This window comes from Electrophorus electricus, chromosome 18 (genome assembly GCF_041902795.1).
Source record: "Electrophorus electricus isolate QZ-2024a chromosome 18, ASM4190279v1, whole genome shotgun sequence".
NCBI lineage: Eukaryota > Metazoa > Chordata > Actinopteri > Gymnotiformes > Gymnotidae > Electrophorus > Electrophorus electricus.
Genome location: NC_137514.1, coordinates 19,758,925 through 19,773,084, shown reverse-complemented (window position 1 = coordinate 19,773,084; position 14,160 = coordinate 19,758,925). Strand labels below are relative to the sequence as shown.

At 41.5% G+C, this 14,160-nt stretch overlaps 1 pseudogene; it reads left to right on the top strand.

Annotated features, from left to right (window-relative positions):
* Positions 1-6,286: 6,286 nt before the first annotated feature.
* LOC145652123 (epidermal differentiation-specific protein pseudogene) lies at positions 6,287-7,620 on the top strand (annotated as a pseudogene).
* The last annotated feature ends 6,540 nt before the right edge of the window (positions 7,621-14,160 follow it).

Below are 14,160 nucleotides of genomic sequence, written 5' to 3'. Positions count from 1 at the left end.
GACACCGGCACCCATCTGACCACCATGACTAAACTTCACATACTACTTCACAACTTAAATTTGAAGCCTTGCTCTTATGTCCAAGAGGTGCTCACAAAATAATGCAGGGTTTATAGATAATTGGAACACATTTGAGGGCAAGCCTGGCATTTTAGGGCAGGATGGTATCCATCCTAGTAGGGAGGGCACTGCTCTCCTTCCCTGTAATATAAGCCACAGTTTCATGACATGCCTCATTCATCTATGACAATCCAAAGCAGAGGCCAGCAGACAAAGAGGCTAAATGAACCGTCTGCTGGTCGCTTCGTAACATCACCTGAGGTTCATCATATTGACATTGTGTCTGTTCCCTAAGCTAAACAGAAAAACAAAAAACAAAGAATAACATGTTTTTATAACATAATTAGTATTAAAGTAACTGATTCACAGAACACTGCCTGCACCTTTTATCTAAAGATGGGATTACTAAAGGATAAATCCCTAACATCTAAAGCACTCATGAATTGAAATCCTAACAGATCATAGATTTAATTTACTTTGCTTAACAGAAACCTGGATCAAGCCAAATGACTACATATCTTTAAATGATGCATGTGCTTCTGCCTACAGCTATATACAATGCCCTTGTCTAACTGGCCATGGCGGCAGCATTGCAGTTATTTATAGTGACACATTAGGCATAAACCATAGAGCTTGTTATGATTTTTAGTCCTTTGAAATTATTTTTATTATCATAAATGATGCATACAGCAATAAGAAGCCCACCCAGCTTCTTCCACTATTTGGCATCTACAGGCCACCAGGACCCTACTCAGAATTTATTAAGCAATTTGCAGATTTCCTTTCTAATCTATTCACTCCAGTAGAACAGGAAACATTGTAACTCCCTACGATTCTGGGGTCTAGGCCAGCTCGTCACTGCCTCCACCTTGCCTGGTTGCATGCGTACGCTGCCCTCGCAGATGACATAGCCTAGGAAGCTCACCTCTCTGCAGTGGAACTCACACTTTTCCAGTTTGTAGTAGAGGTGGTTCTGCAGGAGGGTGCCAAGGACAGCCCTTATGTCATGCACATGTTGGTCCCAGGAGGGGGAGTAGATCAGGATGTCATCAATATAAGGGACAACAGATATACCCAAGAACTCCCGTAGGACCTCATTGATGTAGGCCTGGAAGACAGAAGGGGCTGTGACTACACCATAGGGTAGGACCAAATACTTGTAGTGTCTGGATGACGTGCTGAAGGTGGTTTTCCACTCATGGCCTTCTCTAATCCTAATTAGGTTGTATGCAGTATGAAGATCCAGCTTAGTGAACCACTGGGCTCCCCTCAGCTGTTCGAGTGCTGCAGGGACTAGGGGAAGGGGGTAAGGGTACTCTACCAGACTCAAAAATATTGTTGGTTTACAGCTTATCTACCAGTTTGTTAACATAAATGGAGACTTCTCAGCATACAAAAAGGTTAGTTATAGTGTCTGTTCTAGGGATTTGCTTTTTTCTTTATATATGCTACGTCTAGGTGACATTATACATAATCACTGTGCTAGTTTCCACTGCTACACTGATGATACTCAGCTATATCTCTCAGCCAAACCAGACGACATATATCAGCTTAGTATTAGTGATGAATGCATAAAGGATGTCAGACACTGGTTGTTGAACATCTTCCTCTCACTTAATCATGACAAAACAGAGGTGTTTCTATTAGGCCCAGAGACAGTGAGGTCCTCACTGTCTATTTACTCAATGAGCCTCAATTGTCTCCCAATGAGATCTTCTCTAACAGTTAAAGATCTTCGAGTTATTATGGAGCCCATTCTCTCATTCGAAGTTAATGTAAGTAATGTTTATGTAAGTTTATGTAAGTTCCTAGGACCCCAGGAACATTTGTCCACCTTTCTCCACTTCAGGAACATTTTAAAGATTAAGAAAATGCTCTCCTCACATGATGCAGAAAACCTTGTCCATGCATTTATTATTTCAAGATTTGACTACTGTTATGTCTTACTATATGGCTGTACCATTAATTGCCTAAACAAGATCCAGCTAGTTTGACATGAAGCAGGCAGAGTTTTTACTAGAACTAGAAAATGTCATATGACTCCTATCCTAGCTACTTTACATTAGCTCCCATTAAAATTTTGTTATATATGTATTGATTCTAAAATACTTATAATAACCTACAAAGCTTAGATCAAAAGGTGCAGGCTCTTTACTAGTACCTCCCACACTATGGAATAACCTTCCTGTTAATGTTTTAAGACTCAGACACAGTCTCAATATTTAAGGCTAGGCTAAAAACCTCTCTGTACAGTCAGGCACTTTATTAACTACTTACCATCTTAGGTAAAGGTGTAGGTCTCAGGGTCCATGGGCATTGAGACCTATGGTAAACTGAGATGTTATGATGCTGTCACTTCATCTCTCTCTTGTCACTCAAGTTTGTTGACTAAAAGTGGCAGAGTGCTAATGTTCCAGGGTGCCTTCTGGCTCTGTAGCTAGAGCTCCCGGAGTACATCATTGCACATTATAGTTCCCTTATTTACATACCCTCATACCTGGACAGGCCTAATCTAGTCTCTCTTTCTGCCAAGGTACACCTACACCTAATGTCACAATGTTACTGAGCCTCAATCCTTCTCAGCTGCCATGGCTGCTCCTACCAACCCCTGATGCCCCCTCCTGTAGCTCACCACACTTCCACCCTAGCCAACTACTTTTCTGATGCCCTTAATGGATATGCTTTTTCGGGATGGGTCTTGGACACATGCACAGCATCGGGACAAGACTAGGACCTCTAGAAAGTTGGACTAGACATTAATTAACATTAATTTTTTCATCTTTTATTTATTTTTCTCTTAAAATTGTTATTGTTGTGACCATTGTCGGCCAAAGGAGGATGCCCCCCCCCCTCCCTTGAGGCAAGGTTTCTTTCTCATGGTCTAGGGAGTTTTTCCTTGCCACTGTCACCTTTGGCTTGCTCACTCGGGGCTTGGACTTGGACATTTGTAAAGCTGCTTTCTGAAAACATCTGTTGTAAAAAGTGCTATGTAAATACATTTTGATTTTTGATTGCTTTTGATGCAAACCAAGATTTACATATAGCTCTCATTCAGCTGCCTCTAAGAATTTTGAAATACACGCACACACATTTGTGCCATATTATAACATTAGGCTTGGACTTTTTGTCATATTGCAACACACAATAGTAGATAAACATAGTACACAGTTGCTATGTACAAATATGTTGCTATGTGACAGACTGTTTTCATGAAACCAACACCCATCAGACCGCCATGACTAAACTTCACAACTTAAGTTTGAAGCCCTGCTCTAAGGCTGGTTTGTATAAGTCAACAAAATTCATTTACATGACACGTTTAGCCAAAGCAACTTATAATTATGTATGAAGAGAACAAAGCAATGGAGAGTTAAGGGTCTTGCTCAGGGGCCCACCAATGGCAATTTGGCAGTGGTGGGGCTTGAACCAGCAACCTTAAAATAAGGAGTCAAGTAGCTTAACCACGCAGCTACCACTGCCCGTCATGCAACGTAACAGTTACTGGAGTTTAATACCTTACCATATAGAGAGTACAGTACACAGACATACCTAACTGTACTTGTAATCATATTATCAGGTAATCAATGCAGCCTATTACAGCATTACAGCAGAGTTCATTTTATGCCATCACCAAAAACTAAACTCAGAAACTCACCAGCATTTTGCATTAGTTCCAACATGCCAGTGTGTGCATTTTAAACACCTGGCTGTTAGAAACTGGTTCAAAGTGACCAGTCCTTCAGCTTCAATCTACTCCAAGTTACCCTCTGCCCTCCATCCTCTGTAGCTGGATCAATCCAGGAAAGTCAAGAGGCACTGACACCAAGTCATATCAAGAGAGTTCCACTTTATCGAGGAAAGCACAGAGTACATATGTGTCCTATATCTACTATCTAAATCTACAGGATGACGGGGAAAAATGAGGCATGTTCTAAGGGTCTACATAGAAAGGAAGAGACAAGGTTAGTAAAGATTAGATGTTCTCTGCATGAACGGGCCACGAGCTGTTCCCGTGCCCACCATGAGCCACTCCTGTGCTTAGAGAGATCAGTGGCAGAGAGAAAGGCAAAGCAAGAGGTATAGGAGACAGGAAGAGGGAGCGGACGAGCTCGGGTGACCAGCTCACAGTCAAGCCGCCATGTCATGGCTGATAAGCAGAGACCTTGCGTTGGGTGCCTGAAGACAGAAAGGCTCTAGTGTCTAACAATCTCTAGTGGGATTCTGTACAGAATCTAACACTGGATTGTCTTTAAAATGAGCAAAGAGACAATGCTGTCACCAAATGTGATGTACAAATGTAAAAAGCCTAGTTCAGTCTAAACCAGACTTCACATGCACATACCCTTTCACTCAGTCTTAAGTTTGTAACACAAATGTCTTTACAAATGTTATGTGTCAGACTGTTTTCATGAAACTGGCACTATTTTGAAAACACTATACAAAATTACAGTGCTTAGTTCAATCGAAACAACACTTCACCTGTCTCTTTATAACAACCTCTTGAAGCCCTCCACTTATTCTGGTTGGTATGTGTCTGGTTGATAATTTGATCATTTGAATTTGAACAGTAATTACAAGGCTCACACTAATTCTGCACGTTTGACAGCCCTGCTGTAAACTCTTGATGGAAATAAAGGAATGCATTCTGCTTAAGTGTGCAAGCACTTCATTGAAATTTCCAACAAATTGTTGCCACCTAACCTTTTGATAAAATAGTGGCCAAAGCCATATTGTCATGTGTCCATGCTGGATGAATTCTGTTTTCATGGTGTGTCACATCAGACTTGAGAAAGTTCTTTGGCCCAGAATCAGTGAAGTTTTAAACATTTCGGTCATTTATTTTCTCACACTATAACACATATGTAACATGTGTCGGCCCGACTGCCGTAGGGCGAGGGGCAAGACGCACAGACTTCCTCGACAGGGACGAACATTTAATAACATAAACGACAGCGGCACTCACGTAATACAAACATGAAACGACTTGACATTAAACCAAATAAACATTGCCAAATAAAAAAGTCTCATAAACCATTATTCTCTATTCATTTAGATTTTTTTTTGTGCTCATTTGCATATGGGAAACCTACTTTTATTAACTAGTCCTAGGTTTTTCAACCAATCTCCAAAAAAATGGGGTCTGATCTGTAATAATAATAAAAAGAATTCTGAAATTTCAAAACAATATGGCCACCATATGCAAATTAATCCTTTATTAAATTAGCATATCATTTGTTACATTTGTTACAACCTTGCCGAATATGACCTAAATTGTAAAAATTCATAAACCGTGTAAGGGATCATCTCCTAATTTCAAACATGTTCATTGATTGAGGTTCTCATGGGATATGCCAAGTTTGGTCCAAATGTATTTTTAGGGGGTGCTACAGTGCACAAAGACATCTAACATACTTAAAATTCACATTATCATTTTATGCAAACTACAGATAAGTGTTGTGTAATGTGATTCAGATCTATGAATTGAATAACTTTGCCATTATGAATTATGTCAAATATCAAAACCAACTGTCCAATATTTAGACTTATTTATACAAACAATATTTATACAATAAAACATTTACACAGATACATGTAATAACAATATGATGTTAAGCCAAATTAGCCTTCAGGAGGATCTGCAGTACACAATTGCCTATTTTGCCAAAGGTTAAATGTCCTTGTAATAAGAGTGATGCATGAATTGTAGGTTAGTAAATAGGTGTGACATTTAGTAGGTTCTGTTCTGGCACATATGCCTTGTGGGACTCTTCTGTCCAAAGAGCCCATGGGACTATACGTGCTTGAACACAGAATTGCTGCTTGTGGCGATATTCAGTAATGATTTTTTTCAAAGCCCTTTAGTTTGCACAGTAATGTATGTGTACTGAACTGTGTGGAAGCGTGTATGGAGTGGAAGCTGGAAGTGAAGACTGCTCATTCACTTCCTTCAGTTTCAACTCAGAACATACAATTATTAGTGTTCATATAACCCAAATGAAAAGTGAGCAATAGATTTGAAAAGTAGAACTTTTCAGGGCTTTGGGAACTGCATCAAAAAACACTCAATATATGTTTGTGAAGAATAATAGCCAGTCTAAATATCAAAGCATGCTAGTACACAGGCTCTCATATGCAGTCAGTGTCTCATGGTGCTGGCCCGCCCACTCCCACCCACTGCAGCCCAGCTATATAACGAGGGAACCCAAGTCTTTTTTATACTGTATCATCTCTTTCTACACTGCCTCCAGTAAGACTTATTCCTCCAGACACAATGAACAAGATCATTGTGTATGAGCATTGTAACTTCCAGGGTCTCAGCAGAGAGTTTACTTCCAATGTCTCCAACTTGATTGATCACAGTTTTAATGACTCCATCTCCTCTTTGAAGATAATTGGTAACCCATGGGTGGTATACAGACACGTCAATTTCAAGGACATCCTGGCTGTCTATGAAGAGGGAGAATACTCTGCAGTGCAACACAATGATACTATTTCTTCAATGGAGTTAGTGACAGAAGACCTGACAGATCCTCAGATCACACTGTATGAACATGTAAACTACGGGGGCCAGAAGATTGTTGTTAACTGTGAGACCTCTCTGTGCTCTGGTTCTTTCAATGATCTTGCATCTTCTCATAAGGTGCAGAGAGGAGCCTGGATCCTATATGAGCATGCAAATAGAGGTGGATCTTTCATGGTGGCAAGAGCTTCTCATTGTGTGCCCAACTATGGTTTGTTCAATGACAAACTGTCTCACCTTCACCCTCTTAAGCCAGGTAGACCCATTATATCAGCAGAGGTCCAGTGGGACAAGAAGGAGGATCAAGTGAAATCTGTGGTCATTGAGTCTCTGTGTGGTCTGAATCATGGAGAACATGAACAAACCTTCTCCACACAGCTGATTCGAGAGTACGACACATCTGTCACTAGGAGTTTCTGCTTCAGCGTTGATACAAACATCACCTTGGGATCAAAATTTGAGGTAGATATCTTTGTGAAGGCAGAGCAGAACCTCTCTTTGAGTAATACTTTCACTGTGGAGAGGGGAAGCACCAATGCTAGAACTGAGAAGAAGAGTGTCCGAGTCACCCTGCCAGTCAAAGTCCCTCCCCACACCAAGCTCACTGTGAACGTGGTGAGGAAGGAGGTGGATGTGAAGGTCCCAGTCAAGCTGACCATCACCACAGGTAGCCACAGTGAAGTCGAATATGGGGAATACAGGTGCCAATGTGGGACCTCAGTCATGACTGAATTCATAGAGGAGAAGATCTAGTGCAGCAACTGCTAAGAAACACTTTCCACACTGCAATACAGGACATTTAAGCATACAATCATCAGTCCATAAATTTGAAGTCTTTGATTTTTGCTTTTAACTAGTAGAATTCTGCTGTACTCTGCACTGTACTGTATAATCATAAATGCTTCGATTCACCACAGCCCAGTTCTGCCTTCTTCATGTTTCCAGTGAGCCAGGTTGGTGTAGAGATGTTTCTGCTCTCAGTACCTACTATGGGCTTCTGATGTGCATCGGGGAATCACTTGATGTTAATGTTAATTAGAAAAAAGAAACATTTTTGGATAATCTTTTCTTTCCATGTTAATCATTCATATTATTTACACATAATCAGCCTTATTAGCTTCTTTCATACACCTTAATATTCTATGCAAAAGTAGTCAGATTTTACCTGTTTTGACTTTTTGGAATCAAGGACTTGAATCAATAAACAAAATTAAGTGAGTAATAAAACATTTGGGGCCTCTGTCTTCTTTGACTTCACCACTGCATATAACCCTTGCCTGCCAAGAAAAACAGGCATCGCTTGTAATACAATTCAAGATAAAATTACATTAGTTAACTGCATAAATACAACTTCACAAAATGATTAGACATTAGCCCATGTTTATATAACACAAAGTTTTAATGTACACCTATTGAAAAGAAAATAATGTTTTTTTTTCTAGTAAATTTAAAAAAAAAGTAGTTGGGAATTATTCCATTTAACCCGTATATTCTGTTGGGGGTCCCTGAGACCCCAGAGCCTCTCTTACAGCTTACAAAACACCCATACCATTCATTAAATAGCTAGATCCATCGGGACTTTCCTAATTTTAGAATTCCACTATAAATGGAAACTGTGAGTAAACAATAATTTTACACTTTTCCAAAAACACCCTATAAATACACTTCTGTTTGGAGTCACACGTGTGTTTTACACAAACAAACACATATACACACAAACACCTGCCATCATGTTAACAGTGCAGCTTTAGAAGAGATGTGAACCAAGGTTTATATGAAGTTTTCATTCTGCTGCCTTTGAGAATTTTTACATATACACACATGTGCCATATTATAACATTAGGCTTAAATTTTTGTTTCATAGTTCAACACACAACAGCAGATCAACATAGCACACAGGGCTACCTAAGTGTGGGTAGAGTAGAAGATGGCAGGACAGAGTAAATACAAAAAGACAATGGGAAAGGTTTAGAATCCAACAGTCCTTAAGGAAGGACTGCAGTTTTAATAAGTCTTGAAGATCTGAGTGTTGTGGAATGTAAATTTAAATTATGTGAATTAAATTTCAAGAGGGGTAGGGGTGTTTTATGGCCTTCAACTTCCCAAGGCCTTAAAGTTCGGCTATTTGTCCTTGCATGAGCCATAAACCTTTCTAACTGATAATAATAATAATAATAATAATAATAATAATAATAATAATAATAATAATAATTATTATTATTATTATTATTATTATTATTGTTATTTTTATTATTATTATTATTATAATCAGTTATCTCAGGGGTGAGAATGCAGTCAAGAGAGAGAGAAGTTCCATTCTCCACTTCATCTCACCCATTTGGTCAAGGCCACAGGCATCAGCCCAATGATGTGGAGAAGGCTGTAGGTAGCAGGATACAGGCACAACACAACATTCACATGTATACATCAACACCACTTTCTACTCTCTCAATTCTATGATGACAGATTCCGTATCTACTTCATCATCTGTATGATCACTATGGGGTTGGTTACATTCAGGTTCACTCAAATTTGGGGCAAAGTACAGACAAGGGTTGCTATCATAGTAGGCTATGACTGGTGAGCTTTACACATTTACATTTACAGCATTTAGCAGACGAAAGTGCTTTGTCATTTACTCATAGAATATATCCAAGTGCAGTAGGTTAGAATTAAACATACCAATTAACTAGAATACTGTAGAATACAGGGATGAATGCTTATACCCAGAAGTGCAAAATACATAAGGTCCATCTTAAACAATGATAAGTGCTATAAACAATAATTGCTAGAGTTTGTTAAGCAAAATAAACAATGCCCTACAATAAGTACTAAATTAGTCAGTCAGTATGGGAGCAGTGTCAGTTGTCCTTTCATTATTCTGCAAATAGGTGGGTCTTCAGTCTGCATTTGAAGACTGCAAGGGACTCTGCTGTCCAGACAGCAAGTGGGAGTTCATTCCACCAACTTGGGGCCAGGACAGGTCTCATCCATGAGACCTGAAGCAAGGTATTTGAAGCCGAGCCGCACTTGAGTTTTGAAGTACTCGAGGTACGGATTGGGCCTTGACCATTGACCTCATGTATGAAGGGGCTGGTCCATTTTTGGCTTTGTAGGCAAGCATCAAGGTTTTAAATCTGATGCGTGCAGCTACAGGGAGCCAATGAAGAGTGCGCAGCAGTGGAGTAACATGTGAACTTCGGAAGATTGAAGACCAGTCGTGCTGCTGCATTCTGGACAGGTTGTAAAGGTTTGATGGCTCTTAGAGGAAGACAAGAAAGTAGCGAGTTGCAGTAGTCTAGCTTTGAGATCACAAGAGACTGCGCAAGCACCTGGGTAACTTCCTGCGAAAGAAAGGGTCGAATCCTTTGTATGTTACAAAGGAGGAATCTGCAAGTCCAGGTTAGATTAGAAATAGAATTTGAGAACGACAACTGGTTGTCCAAAGTTACGCCCAGGCTACGGGCAGCTTCGGATGGTGATACTAGGGAGTTCTCAAAGGAAACAGTGAGGTCATGGTAAGGGTTGGGAGTACCTGGGATGAACAGAAGCTTGGTTTTACTGGGGTTGAGCTTCAAGTGGTGGGCTGTCATCCATGACGCGATGTCAGTGAAGCATGCCGAGATACGTCTGGAGACCTGCATGTCAGAGGGTGGAAAAGAAAGAAATAATTGAGTGTCATCAGCATAGCAGTGGTAGGAGAAATCATGAGAATATATTATATCACCAAGAGAACGAGTATACAAAGAGAAGAGAAGAGGACCCAATGCTGAGCCTTGTGGAACACCAGTGGAGAGTCTACATGGTTTGGATGTGGATCCTCTCCATGTCACCTGATAGGACCGTCCTTCTAGATAGGACTGAAATCATCTCCAAGCAGAGCCAGTTACACCAAGTCTGGAAAGAACAGAGAGAAGAATGTTGTGGTTCGCTGTGTCAAAAGCTGCTGAAAGGTATAGAAGAATCAAAACAGATGACTGTTTGGCAACTTTAGCGGCATGAAGTTTCTCAGTCACTGCTATGAGGGCCATTTTCCGGAGTAAGAGATGAGGAAGGAGGGGGAGGGGAGGATTAAGGAGAGAAGAAAGAATAGTGAAGAGCTTGCATGGATCAGATGATGATGATACGAATTTCTCTCTGTAGTAGGATGACTTTGCAGATGTTACTTCCAGTGAGAACTTGGAGAGACTTGTATGAGCTGAGGTCTGAATCTACACAAGATTTCCTCCACCACCTCTCTCCAGTCCTTAGTTCTCTCCTGTGGCAAAAAATTGTTTCTGTTAGCCAGGGGGCAGGTTGGAAGAACTTAGTGGGTCTAGAGGAGAGAGGGCACAGAAGATTCATTGATGAGGAGAGTGTAGACATGAAAGTATTTGTAACTTTATCGAAAGAGAGAGAGGATATAGTAGAAGTAAAATAGTAGAAGTAAGGGAAGAGGTAGTTATGGAGTGCAGATTACAACGGAGGAAGGAGGAACATGTTGGAGAGGACTGGATGGAAAGAGAAGGAAGGGAGAGAGAGAAGGATAGAAAGTGATGGTCCGAGAGGTAGAAGGGAGTGACTGCGATGTCCGATGTTGTGGTGGTACAGGTGAAGATCAGGTCCAGAACATTGCCCGCTTTGTGACTCAGAGGAGAGTGGCTGAGGGTGAGGTCAAATGCTGTCAACAGCGGAAGGATGCAGGAGGAATGCAGCTTGTCTGATGGAGGGTTGAATTCACCAAGGAGAATGAGTGGATATCCTTCAATGGGGAATTGACTCAGAAGGATGTTGAGGTCATCAATGACGTGATCTAGGGAACCTGGAGGGCGGTAGATGACAATGATAAGAAATTTGGTGGGGAAAAACACTGTAATGGCATGAAATTCAAAAGAGGAGATAGAAAGTGTACAGAAGGAAAGTGGAGTGAAACGCCACTCTCGAGACATTAGTAAACCTGTGCCACCACCCCTGCCAAGACGCCTCGTAGAATGGGTAAATGAAAAGGCAGAGGACAGGGCAGCCGGAGTCGCCGAGTTCTCAGGGGTGATCCATGTTTCTGTTAAAGCCAGGAAACGTAGGAAGTGGAGGGATGCTAATGTTGAGATGAAGTCAGCCTTCTGGACAGCAGATTGGCAGTTCCAGAGCCCTCCTGCCACCACGATATGTGATGGTGTGAAGCATTGTGAGTCAGTGAGGTTGCTGAGATTGCAACATCTATGATTGTGTCAAAGAGATCTGTGGAATATGTGGACAGGAATTGTGAAGCACATTTCAGATGCGTGATTTGTAGATGTATGAGATAACGATTGAGATAATATGAGAAGATACTTAGCTGAGTTTATGAAGTCCTGTAGGTGAGATGTAGATGAACTGATTGAGAACACCACCAAACCTCCTCCAGATGTTGATTACTGCTGTAGCAGTCATCCTAATTTAACTTAGTTCAATAAGTGCTGAGCCGCCCCTCAATTCACACCTAAGGTCAGGGTGAAACTACACCTGTAGTGAGTAATTACCGCTACCAAGCAACTAACAACTAGGTTTAGACAACAAGCCTTGAATTTCACAGAATCTAAGACAAAGGTAAGTGAACTCAGAGCCTACCTTAACCAACCAGATGATAATACAACGAGACAAACCAAAGCACTAAGGGGACTAAGGGGATATGTACACTTTAATGTACATCTCCCCTTAGTCATTTCTCTAGTAGATTCAGTCAGAATGTCTTGTATAAGAGAAAGGCGTATGAGATAGTAGGGAATCTTGCCCATGGCTATCAACTGAGGAACTAATTTCTCACAGCATATCAGACATTAGCATGCTTATGATTTGCGTGAGCATGATTAACTTGAAATTCTGACAAAAGAGAGCTTGCAGTCTATATGGTTTTATTCAGGGCAACACTATGGGTGATAAGCACAAAAGTGCCCCTCATGGTCTCTCCAAAAGCCTGTATCTGTGCCTATTGTGTAGCAAACTGTGCCTTGATGTCAGGAATCTCTGCCTGACACTCACTTACATCATCTGACAGCATCCACCGCAGAAGTTCCAAGACCCAGAAAAGATCCCACAGCAGCGACCATGGCTAACAGTGTTTGAACCACATGTTGTACCCACTCAATTTTGACTGTGATGGTGAACTGTTGTAGTTGTTGCAGCACGTGGGTTGTTTCAGCCTCGGCATGCTTGATGGCATCTAAGGTCCACCTGGCTCTGGTGCATGCTGTTTGATTAGATGTGATGGGAACATTTCTGTACTGCATACCTGGCCAGGGTTCAACTTGACAAGCACTTTCTGTGTGTGCAGGTGGCAGCTAGTGATCAACAGTCCAGGCTGCTCTTTCAGGACAATTCCGAAATTAGGCCCTGGTTCGATAATTTCAGAAATGACAGCAGTTGTTAAAGCTGAGGATCTGGAGCGTGATTGGTTCAAATTCAGTGGTTCAGCTTCACTGTGCCACGAGTGAGACAGATAGCAGCCGATTACATGACAAAATTTTAATCAAGTCATTAAGCACACATAAGCAGACTGAGAGAGGGAGGACTAAGAGTAAGACTCTACAATGGTATTAATTTAGGAGGTCTAGCATATCTTGTACTGGCAACCATAATATTAGGGCATGAGAGTTTATTCTTTTTGTGACCTGAATGATTCCTTAGCAATCTCACTCCTTTCCACTGAAGATTTGTGTGCTTTGAATTTATTGCGGTGGACCCACTTGAGGGATGATTCCCCTTTGTCATGGCACAGCCCTCTCCTCTTATACTCTTCCCCATGTCCATGCGATGTCTTGTTTGTGTGAGGAGTATGTGTGCGTGTCTCTCCTCATCGCTACACTCCTCCCTTGTTAAACCATCATTTGTCACGCCTGTCCTTCATCATCCTTGTTAGTGTATGTAAGGTCCTGTTCTGTGATTTGTCCTTCATCCTGGAGGGCACACTTCCTGCCAGGGCAGAGGGGGAGAGCTCCCCTTGGAAATTTTAGAGGGGCCCTGGTGGTCCAAGGTCAGACTTTGTTGGGTCTTACTTACCCACCCTGGACTGCCCGGATGGCTATGAGGACTTCGGCATGGGCGAGGACTATGACCATCTCAGCCTCAGGTCTGATGGAGGTTGAGGAGGCCCTCCATGAGGATCCTACTTCCGGGATGGAAACAGGGTCAGGGGATTCTGATAGCAATGAGCCCTTGGCGACCAAGGATCTTGGGGTTAATGTCATGGCATGGCCCCCTCCTCCTCGGCTCCTCCCATTGTCCATGTGATGTCTGTCTGTGTGTGTGTGTGTGTGTCTACATGGCCATGCCCTTCCTATGTTGGTTATGTATTACACCTTTCCCTTGTTAAAGTCGTAGGTAACATGTATATTTAAATCCTGTGTGTATCATTCTTTGTCAGTGTCGTGCATACTACTGTTCAGCTGTTCTGTTGGGAGTCTGTTCTTTCATTTTTCATATTTTTACTTAGTGTTCATGTTGTTGTTGTTCGTGTTTTGGTTTTGTTTCATTTACATGTCAAAATAAATGTCTGTGTCTGTTTAACTGAAGGGTCGACTCTAGATCCTGCTTCACCTCCCAACATCAAACAAATGTGTGTTTGC